The following is a 10,802-nucleotide window of genomic DNA, read 5'->3' as shown; positions in this document are numbered from 1 at the left end:
GAAATGACCACGAGTATTCCCCATTCCAACATTTTTTCCGTGTTTACTAGACATACCGGTAGACTTCAAAATAAATTCCTTTCTTTGAAGATACCAAGGAATCGCGCCCGCAACCCGTCAGCTCTCTCTTGCTCTCTCTCTCTCTCTCTCTCGCGCGCGTGCGCAGAGAATGACTGCCCACAACCCGTCAGCCCTCCCTCTCATGGCTGCCTGCAACTAGTCAGCAAGCTCTCTCTCTCTCTCTCTCTCTCTCTCTCTCTCTCTCTCTCTCTCTCTCGAGCGGCCTACTGTGTCTCCGGTCTCCCTTGGGTGAGGGGGCATCCCTAGGGGAGGCCACAGAGCCCTGCTCCCCATCTCTAGTAGCAACCCCGCCCAGCTCTGCTCGCGTGCATTCTCGCTCTCTGTAGAGCTCGTCAGTTTCAGCCCCTGCTCACCCCAGCCTATCTCAGCCTCGCCAGTCTTGGCCCATGCCCAGGCCCGGCCAATCTCAGCCTCGCCAGTCTCAGTCTCAGCCTTGCCCATGTTGAAGCCCGCCAGTCTCAGCCTCTGCTCACCCGAGTCTCGACCTGCTACACAGAGAGAGCTCCTTTAATTAAAGTTGATTATAAGCCTTTGAAGGTGATTTTTTCTCTTGAGAGACTGCCCACCATGGCCACTCGGGCCTCTTCTCGCGTGAAGCCCACATTCGCCGGCGTCGTGGCAACACCCCCAAAGGTGGACAGCATGGCCCGGCTTCAACATGAAGTCGAAAGACTTCGCAAGGAAAATGACGCTTTGAAGGAAAGACTCGCAGCCATCGAGTCTCGCCTCACCACAGTGGAGGACTCCAACAAGGGGAAGACGGAACAAAAGGAAATCGAGCTCAATACGAAGACGGAAGTCACCCTCACAGAGAAGGTCAAAACTCAAGTACAGGATGTCATTTTTCGCGAAGTCGAAGTTCGTGTGGCGTCTACGCTACGCGAACAACAACGACAAGATGCTATTGCTCTCAATGTCCGCATTGGCGGACTCCCAAGCGATTGGCAAGGAAAAGAGGATCCCAAGTTCCACAAGTCTTTCGATCGCATCCGAACAACAACCCCCATGATACAATGGGATCCAACGACAATCACCACTCTCGCTCACGAGCATCGCACCAACCATGCAATTCTTACTTTCAAGACCAAAGCGGATCAAGTCAAGCTCCTTGAGCAATCGAAGCTTCTCAAGGACACAAAAATTTGGTTTGCCGAAGATCTCACACCCACCCAACTCAAACAAAAGAAGACCGAACTCCAAAAGATGCGAGAAGCGCGCACAGCAGGGAAATGGGCAGTTTACCGAGGAGGCAAAGCCATCATCCAAGAGTTTCGAACTCCCAAACCGGCCCCCTCCTCCTCACCTACCTCATCTTAGACTTTTGTTCATCCCACCTTATCTTTTTTCTCCCCACTCGATGGACTCTCAGTCCTTAACTGATATGTATGAGACGAAATCCTCTGTACTGTTTTGTTCTGGTCCTATAGGTCATATATGACCTCCATGGACGATAATTCAATCTATCTATCTATCTCTCTCTCTAGTAGTACATGTTGAGAATGGCTGCCCACAGCCTGCAAAGATGGTGCGCACACACACACACACATCAAATTTTTGCTGCTACGCTCTTTTGAGACCACCTTGAGAGAGAGAGAGAGAGAGAGAGAGAGAGAGAGAGAGCACTTGCGATGGGACTTGCCTTCGTGGCGCAGTGGAGCTGCAGTCGCTACATGATTTCCATGCAGTGACTCTAGTTTCGCTGGACTCCGCCTGCGTTAATTTCGTTGGACTCCGCCTGGCATCTATCCAGATTCCAGCTATCAGCGATTTTTTAAAAATCGTTGGCACATACTCGCTTGACTTGACTTGACTGGACTTCAATAGTTAATCCTCCTCAATGTGGGATCCTGGCTTGATGCTTGAAAGTTATTCCTTCTCCTCAAGTTGGAAACGGTGAATGGAAAGAACTTTCCCGCATCATCAAAAGAGGGAAACTCTAGAAAAGCCGTTTTTCCCATCCTTCCTAAAACTTTCCTAAGTTGCGATTGTGTGAAATCCCATTATTTTTTTCTGGTAAGAAGTTTTTCGTGAACTAATATGGTACACCTTTTAAGAGAAAAAAACTACAACCTCTATTACTGTTTGCGGGAGTGTTCTTTGGCGGCTGGTCATAGCTTGCAAGGCTTAAGCGAGCGGGGAGGCTCAAGCTAGCTTGCGGCAAGCCGTTCGCTGCTTGGAGTCTGTTGACGGTGCTTTGCCTCTTGGTGGTCGTGCCCATGGGGAGGTGGGCTTTCCTCGAGGTAGAGGATCCTACATCTCTGGCCAAGATGGGTCAGCTCTATCCTTGCCCTCTCCCTTCTTTATTCCAGATCCGAGGGAGGCCACACTCCTCTCCCCTTGCCTGGGGGCAAATGGCGACTAGTGCTCGTGGTGATTCGTGGCGGTTTTCCGACGGGCAGTAAGGGGGGTTTTCGTGGTGGCAGGGCCCCTTAGGTGGCTCCAATCGTCGTGGATGTGGCCCTTTTTCGCTAGCGCTTGCCACGCCTTAGAGAGCTTGCAAAGGTGATTCTTTGACTGGATCAAGTGGTTGGGTACTCTCGATGCTGTTTAATCTTGGCGGACTGGGACTTGTGTGCTCGACTGGTGGTGACAGGTGGCTCTCTATGTCATGCCAAGGGAAATGCCTGGTGGTCAAGGATCAGACCCAAGCAGCCGACTGCAAGTGTGGATAGGGAATGAGGCCCAAGGGGCTATTTAATGGGAGGTTCATTCCTAGGCAGTCCCACCAGGGGCATTATATTGGTATCAAAGCTTCAGTCTATTCTAGGCAAAGGGATCGTGGGACCTCCACTTTTAGCATGCTTATACAACCTAAGGGCGAGTTTTGTCGAGAGTTGGAGGCGGGCATGGCCGCTTAGTCGGGGTCGAAGACGAAACAAGGCTAACCCGTGTGCAAGGGGGCTTGGGAAGGAGAAGCTCGTACGGTCGAGGTGCAAGAAATCCATCACAGGCGGGCTCAACAGAATCACAGGGGTTGTAGGAGGGTTTTTTGACAGAGGCTCGGAGCCCAGCATGCAACCCACTGCTTGGCCTCGCCCTTTCTTCCTCGCTCGCTACCTGCACTGCCGCCATGGCTTCTTTTGAATTTGTGGGTTCACATTAAAAACGCCTAAGGCCCTTGGACTTAGGACTTATTCTCATTAAGAACAAGTGCCCACAGGTTTTCGGTAACTGCGTACTCGAAGGAGTTGATTCGGGGGTTTGGCAAGGTGCCGCAAGCAAGATGTTGGCTACTCCTTGGGAACATCGTCGGCAAGCCGGTTTTTTTACAGTTACCAAAATTTGGGTTCGTCGTTTTCAAAGTCTTCCAACATTGCTACTTCTCAAAGGTTCAACGAGAAGCTTGTCGGAACACATCCCGATTGTAACGACCTGCTAGTGGGACTACAACGGATCCAAGGGATTCGGATTCAAAATTTTCCCAGTTCAAAATTTGGGACAACTACGGATCCAAGGGATTCGGGTTCAAAAATTTCCCATTTCAAAATTCGGGACAACTACAGATCCAAAGGATTCTGGTTCAAAATTTTCCTAGTTCAAGCACGACTTGACTTTGAAGGCAATTTTCTACTTTTTCATTACGGTTACAAACCTAATTAGCACGACTAGTTGTTGGTGACGCCGATACAAATTATGGCTACGAGATTTCTCCTGATTTGCTCGCAACACACACAGTCATCATGGATACCACGTTTGATTTTTTGTATAGAGAACTTTTCGAGAATCATCTTTTTGATTTTGAACTTCCTTCAACCGCATCTACTCCTCCTCCAAGTGTGCTTGAAATTTTGGAGGATACTAGCAATCTCATCGATGAAAAAGAGTACGTTACATGACGTGAATTTCAAACATTTGAAGAACGGTTTCGCAAATTGGGGGTTCGCGTCCAATTGCTTGCTACACAGGTGGATCACCTTACGGAGCTGGTCATCTCGTGCATCCCACAGGCTACCATATCTACACCTATGAAAGTTGTTGAACCAGTCTCTGCCAAGGTGGAAAAGAGGAGACTTAACCAGTCTCCGCCAAGGTGCAAAAGTTCCTCAACCCAGCATGCTCTTTGTTTTGATCATGTCCTTGGTCACTTCTTTATTAATCTCTTTCCATTGCATGTGGTTTGGATTTGCCCATTTTGAAAGTCATTGAGCAGTGCGCATTGCTTGATGTGCCGACATATCATGCGCTAGAAACTTCAAGCATTGAAATGCATTAACATTTGCCTATTGTTGATCATCAGGCACCCAATCATCAGGCATTGATTGGGTGCCACAAACTTGTTCTTCATCGGCCATTTTATCTTAGAGTTGCAATGGACAAATAGAAATATATTCAACATCATTGACAAAAATATACTCTCACGATTCAATAGTCATATAGATACACAAAGTAGATCCGTCTCGTCCACTACATAAGACGTCGTAGGCCGAGTAAATCAAATCACAAATTATATGACTAAACAAAATCACAACTGACGAAACCAATTGAACCATAAGACAAATTTAAAATACCCCGGATAACATGACAAATTCGAAATGACTAAAGATAATTGATCCGATTAAAATACAAGACAATTGATCCGATTGAAATACAAGACATGACTCAATGAGTTTAACCACCCCAAACCACATAATACAATTTAATATAAATAAAATACCCTGAACAACAAGACAAATGTATATCACAAAAAAGTTTAGATCGAGTAAAAAGATGGCACAAATTCAACAAGCTGTCGTTGGACAGGATTAGGGTCTGTCTTTGAATGTTCTTTGAAAAATATCAAAACATCATATGCATTTCTTCTATTTTCCCACTCTCTTAACTTCATCCAACATTCTACTTTAATCTGAATGGCCCTCATAACATCTTGGCCGGGATGGTAAAATACTTTTAGCTTCTGGAATATAAACTTTCCTGGCTGCACTCCAAAAATCTATCAACATGTCCAATAGATAATCCAATGCAAAAATGTTGCTCGATTTTGTGTACGCATCTGCGTATCATGGACCATATAGCTCTGGAGAAATCCACAGTCACTTTGCAATCTTTGCTTCCCCTACTTTCTGTGCCTCCAAAACTGTAGGGTCCAACTGTCCGCTTGGATGGAGATAATTAATTGACACGCGCTTAGCTAGCGTTCTAAGCATCATTCTCCAATCAATGATGCCAACACGGGGTATATTTGTGTGAGTAAAGTCCAACATTATGTAGAACGGGTGCACGTTGTTGTGCACTATACCAGCCGAGTGAGCAACCACAACACCATCAATTAAAGCGTGATAGATTGCTGGCATCTGCTCGATCACTCCTTTGATCCATGCTGTCTCTATCTCTTGTAAGCGCTAATTTGTTGGTGGAAATGACCTCCAGCCGTGTTGTAGCCTGTGCATGCGGCATCTGTACACTCCGTGGGAGAATGGCAAGCGGCACATCATGTCCCCCAAAGTGTCCCCATTGTAGTATGAAATATTGTGATTCAGGGAGCTTCGATGGTAAAGCCAATGTAGCTTACAATGGAGGGGTGAAGTTTTTGCATTCCTTGCTCTATCTGGAAGCTGTCAACTTTTGTCTCACTCTCTCCCTTGTAGTGTTTTTTCACTTATGTGACGTAGTCTGGAAAGAAAGAGATGTATTTGATGGTGTACAATGTACACATACCCAAAGAGCCTGCTCCAACCCTTGTACCTTCTACCAAGGCCTCATGGGGAATGCCAATTAGATGATCGCACTTGGCATTCAAAGCTGTGCACATGATTGTGCCGGTGCCACTAGCATCTAATTGGCCACTCACATTTGTTTTTGCATCTTGGGCCATCTTCAATCTCTTTGGTAAGGAAGCTTGGTCCTGAGCTTTCACACACGTCATCTTAACATTTTGTTACTCCCATAATTTGTCCCAGAGCTCTAATTTTTTCATATCACAGGTATGAGGGATATCTTCCTTTAAGTCTTTGCAACATACTTTCATATTGCCTAACATTGTCCTAACCTTGTGGTGGTGGTCAAATTCTTGAATCCCTGTTGGAATCAGCAACTCATATTTGCATTCACCTCCCAGCCTACGCTCTGTGTTCTCCCATATAGTGATAGTGAGGTCTTTGATGAAGACGTCGCTTTCACTAATCTATTGTATGTGATGTCTGCACATGATGATGTTGCCAAAATACATTCTTTTCGAATGGCACACATAATAATTTTCTTTTGATCTGGCGTCATTTTAGCAGTGGACAATAAAAAACAACATGTCAAATACAAATTCATGGTTGCACACTGCGGTAACACTCTCACACTAGTTCTGGCAAACTATAACCATGGCAAACTATAACCATGACTTAAAGACTTTAATAAATGTGCACGAATATATTGATAAACACTGGAAACAATTTTCACTTTAAAATGCAATGTTTACACGTGCAAAATGCGGAGCAAACAAGTAGTTTATAAGAACTTCATCCAGATCAAACAATACATGTTAAAAATTTGAAACATTTCAATATATTGTGAATTTTTAACTTATATTTCTCACCCTACACTCTCATACTAGTTCAAACAAAGCATACATTGACTTAAAGACTTCAAAAAATTGTGCAAGATTATATTTATTCAGGTTGATAATCATTTTGACTTTAAAATGGTATGTTTACTCGTGTAAAATGCAATAAAAATAAGTCACCCTCAATAAAAATGTCCAGATCTAACATAACATATTAAAAACCCAAAACAATTCAAAATTTTCCAATAAAATAAAATACATGAGTTTCTATTTTGCACGTTATCACGATTCGCTTCAAAAATAAAGCCTCTTGGAAGATACATGCATCGTGATGTACATATTGTCAATTTTATTTTAGTTTATTTAAAACATTGAAAGTACACAAACCGGATTAGGAAATTGCAAAGAACGTCTTGCTCTTTAAAAAGATAAAAATAAATATCTAAGATGCAAATTGTGTGCATATACTTTTTTACATAGAATTTATGTATATGTAGCATTTAAAATAGTGATGATGATTGATGAATAAAGAATTATTTTGAATATGAATAGCTAGTATATATTTTCATAAGAATACTTAAAAACAACAATATTCAAACATTTATATATGAAATATTCATCACGGTCGCATTACCAACCAAGTACTTCGTATACTTAATACTTTAAAAAATGAAGTGCATATACACATACAAATTATATGGTGTTTTTACGTCCGGGTTAACGACCTGAACCCCACATTTATGCAAAAAAAGATGCTTCTAACAAATAACACTCAATTAGCCGCGTTACCAATGGAGTGCCTCTCAAATCTAAGGAGAAATAATGGCTTGCATACGAGCATCATATAGCCATGTTACCGATCGATGCCCATTTGTCTTTTTGGAAAGGAAAAAGGGAAGTTGACTCACCATAAGGATACTACATTTGTCGCATTACCAACGTAGTACCGAGACAGTAAGCCAATACTTACCACAAGGACACCATCTTCCCCGCGTCACCGAAGTGATGCCCCCGTGGTAAGCATTGTTTTGTAGAACAGCTTACGCACACACTCCATTGTGTGGTAAGGTACCTTATGATTGCCACACAATATGACAAAAGGCACGCTATCACACAACGCATACACACACAACACATACCCGGGTCGTGTGGTCAGGAACTCCGCTACTGCCATGCACTGTGACTCAAAGCACGCTCCCACACGACCCCCTCTCTCCCTCTCTCCTCTCGACGTACCTACAAATTCAATCGTCAATCTCTCTCTCTCTCTCTCTCTCTCTCTCTCTCTCTCTCTCTCTCTCTCTCTCTCTCTCTCTCTCGCTCTCTCGCTCTCTCTCTCTCTCTCTCACTCTCTCAAAAGAGGGCTCAAGGAATGATACCTAGCAGGCCCGATCGGGCCCTATATATATTATTTTGTGGCCCCGCCAGGCTTCTCGATTTTCTCGGAGGTCCCGCAAGGAAAACTTAAATTCTCGGCGGGCTTTATGTGGGTTTCCAGGTTGCTCTTAACCGGCTTCTTTGTGGCCATGTTAAGTGTGATTATGTAAATGTGCCAATAAGACCTTTTGATCACACAAAATTTGTGGTAATTACGTAAATATCAAATCCATGCCCTCGATAGCACCCTACACACGTAGGTAAACCCGTACATGGAATAGTTAATAATCCGCACTCATGAAGTGATTCCGGAGATCTAAATACATTTATCATAAAGTTTAATCAACATTTTTATTTGGCTAAGTGGGTTTGCTCATCCAATGAGTCTATATAGTGGTTCTCCAAGGAGCCTGGGTCCAAAATTTTGACCGTGCAGTGGACAGCAAGTTGTCTTTTGACCATAACTCTTAGCTCGTGCGGAATTTCCACATGACATCTAGAGATAAAATGTTCTAAATGATGTGTTTTATCTCTAGTTTAAAGGGTTTGACCTTATTCATAGCGGTTTCTGAAATACGACCAAAACAATGTTCTTTCCGCCTACGTGACGTGAAACGGAAAACACTTTTTATGTATACACGTGACCATAAACACATCGTGTGTATAAGGCAGTGTGATAAACACGATGAAACAAATATGGAGCAACCTCATACACACCCAACAAGTCCATACATGTCCTCGTATACAAAAAAGCAACCACCAAGAGGATAACTACTAATAAAACGATGTACAGAGAGAAAGAGATGATGGCTATAGAATTTAGAGCTTCTTACCGTGCTTTATAATTGATTACAAGATGTCGGGAGGCTTCTTGCTTTGCTGCAAGAGAGTGGTGATGATAGCTATGTAGAGGTTTTCACCATGAAGCTGTTGGAGAACGCACACCCCGTGAAAAGAGAAGAGAAGAATAGTAAGCAAGTAGAGAGAGAATGTCCTTATTCTTCTTCTTCCCACAAATGAGAGAGAAGATCTTATGGATATGGTGATGGAGAGCTTGCACCACTCCCTATAATAGATACTTATTTCCGTGCAGTAGTAGATGCAACTGCTGGCACTGAAAATTGAGCACTCTATGCCAATCTATAGGTGTTTTGCCAAGCCGAAGTGAGTCCCAAGCTACAGGTAGTGTTACCTTGTTTCCTCAAATAGCCCCCCCCCCCCCCCCCCCCCCAGCCTTTTGGCAACTTTGCTAAAACCATGGCCTTTGCTTTTGGTAGTCAACTCTCCATTTTTCCTTCTTTTTTTATAGTAAAAATTAACTATTTGGACAGTATCGAGGCAACTAATGTGACCATGACTTGATTATGCTACACCATGATACCTCGACATAATTATGACTTTCCTGTACTACCCCGATATATTTACAGTGTTGCTTTTTATAAAAAGAATTCTCGCAAATATCCCGTTTAATCACTTTTTTCTCTGGATGGTCGTTTTTAAATCGGACGATGACTAAAAAAAGTATTTGTATATTATATTATCCTAAAATTCACGTGGCTTTTCAAAAATGCCAAAAAACACAAAACGCTAAAAATAGCATAAAATTTTATTTTAAAAAAACAAAATTTTCTAAAATTGAACTACGGGTTCCCCTTGTCCACCGAAATAAAAAAGCGGACTCATTTTTTACTAAAAAGCACTAAAAATCATGAAAAGATAAAAAAGCATGGAAAAGCAAATAGCGGATATGTTCAAAATTAAACCAAACGTCTAACTTACTGAAACATGAAAATGAACCTGCTTTTCACTTCGAAACATTACAACACTGCCAAACAAGCGTTTTGAAACAGACATTAGAATCTATTTTTCTTATTTTTAAAAGAGACCAAAAATCGTGGATCTTACATCCTCCCACACTTGAAATATTCGAGGTGTCTTCATCTTGATATGAAATCTGGATAATTTAGTCTCATTACATCATCACGTTCCCAAGTTGCATCTTCCTCAGGATATATTGACCATTTAACAAGGTGTTCAATAATGGTTCGCTTACAAAGTGGTTTAGTTCTACTTTGAAGAATCACTTCAAGGTATAATTCAAAAGTTCCATCGGTAGAAGTAGATAATAGAGAATCATCAAGAATGTGATTTAGGTCAGATACATGCCTCTTGAATAAGTTGACGTGAAAAACATCATGTACCTTTAATGTGTGGTGGCAACAAGAGTCTGTAAGCTTGATCATTGATTCTCTCTATGATTACAAAAGGTCCACAATATATGGCACTAAGCTTTTTACACTTACCCATTGATAAGGAGCTACCTTTAGGTTTGACTCTTAGAAATACAATATCTCCTTCTTCAAAGAGTCAAATAGATCATTTAGGTCAACGTAACTTTTCTATCTATCTCGAGCAATTTTTATGCATGGCGTATAAGATCCATCTGCAATTGTATTTCATCCAACATATCTTTGCATGCTTGAAATATCATTAGAGGGCTTGAGGGGTTCACTATGTGTAAAACTACCATATCACGTGTGTTCAAGACATGTTTGTAGAACCCCTTATCTCTGAATTTTTTAAGGAATAAAATGTACCCTTTTCTTTTAAAATTTGTAAGTTTTTTTCAAATTTTAAAAATAGTATCCCTTATGTATATATATTTATGTAAGTTTCAAGAACTTTAAATACCCTTCTATTGAACTCACGTGATAGGTTACATTTTTCTTAGGTGACCTGCCCGGGTTAGAGGGTTTGTCCATTTTAGTGGAGTAAGACACTCTTGTCCATACAATGGTTGGAAAGGAGACATTCCAATTGAGTGTTGGAATGAGGAATTACATGTAAATTCAAC

At 42.2% G+C, this 10,802-nt stretch overlaps 1 pseudogene; it reads right to left on the bottom strand.

Moving 5' to 3' along the window:
• Positions 1–284: 284 nt before the first annotated feature.
• LOC147466053 (uncharacterized) lies at positions 285–790 on the bottom strand (annotated as a pseudogene).
• Between the last annotated feature and the right edge of the window lie 10,012 nt (positions 791–10,802).

Source organism: Adiantum capillus-veneris, chromosome 1, assembly GCF_014529385.1.
Source record: "Adiantum capillus-veneris isolate H3 chromosome 1, ASM1452938v2, whole genome shotgun sequence".
Classification (NCBI taxonomy): Eukaryota; Viridiplantae; Streptophyta; class Polypodiopsida; order Polypodiales; family Pteridaceae; genus Adiantum; species Adiantum capillus-veneris.
Note: the sequence above shows the minus strand (reverse complement) of the source record. Positions and strands in the feature narration are given on the sequence as shown.